Here is a 463-nt window from a genome sequence, read left to right as displayed (position 1 = left end):
GATCCCATTGTGTCCTCATCCCTCATGTTCCGGGATCCCGTGTTGAATTTTTACTGTCATAGTTACATTTCTTGATGGTACGGTACAGGACACAGGCCATTCGGAGACGGCTGGGTAATATTGCCTGGACACTGGCCAGATCTGTGAGGACCCTCACATGACCCACTCCCAGTGTCCTTATGAGACGGACGTCAGGGGGGAACTTGTAGTTTAATAATCAAGGTCCATGGCAGCAACCCAACAGCTTCCGATGGGTGCCCCATGGCTAAAGCTTCGGGGACCGCACCCAAGCCCCACAGGTTCTGGAACTGGATCCTGTGCTAGGCCTCACCTTCAAATGTGGTGCTGTGCATTGGTTTATCTGCAGGGTGATATACAGGTCTAGGGCACTGTGTGAACCCATCTCTGAAGACCACTCTACCAATGTGAGGGTTGGGGCGACGTTCCCTTCCGATGTTCAGAG

The sequence above is a fragment of the Nanorana parkeri genome, unplaced genomic scaffold (assembly GCF_000935625.1).
Source record: "Nanorana parkeri isolate BGI_ZX_2015 unplaced genomic scaffold, ASM93562v1 scaffold1634, whole genome shotgun sequence".
In the NCBI taxonomy this organism is placed as follows: Eukaryota; Metazoa; Chordata; class Amphibia; order Anura; family Dicroglossidae; genus Nanorana; species Nanorana parkeri.
This window is presented reverse-complemented; position numbering follows the sequence as displayed.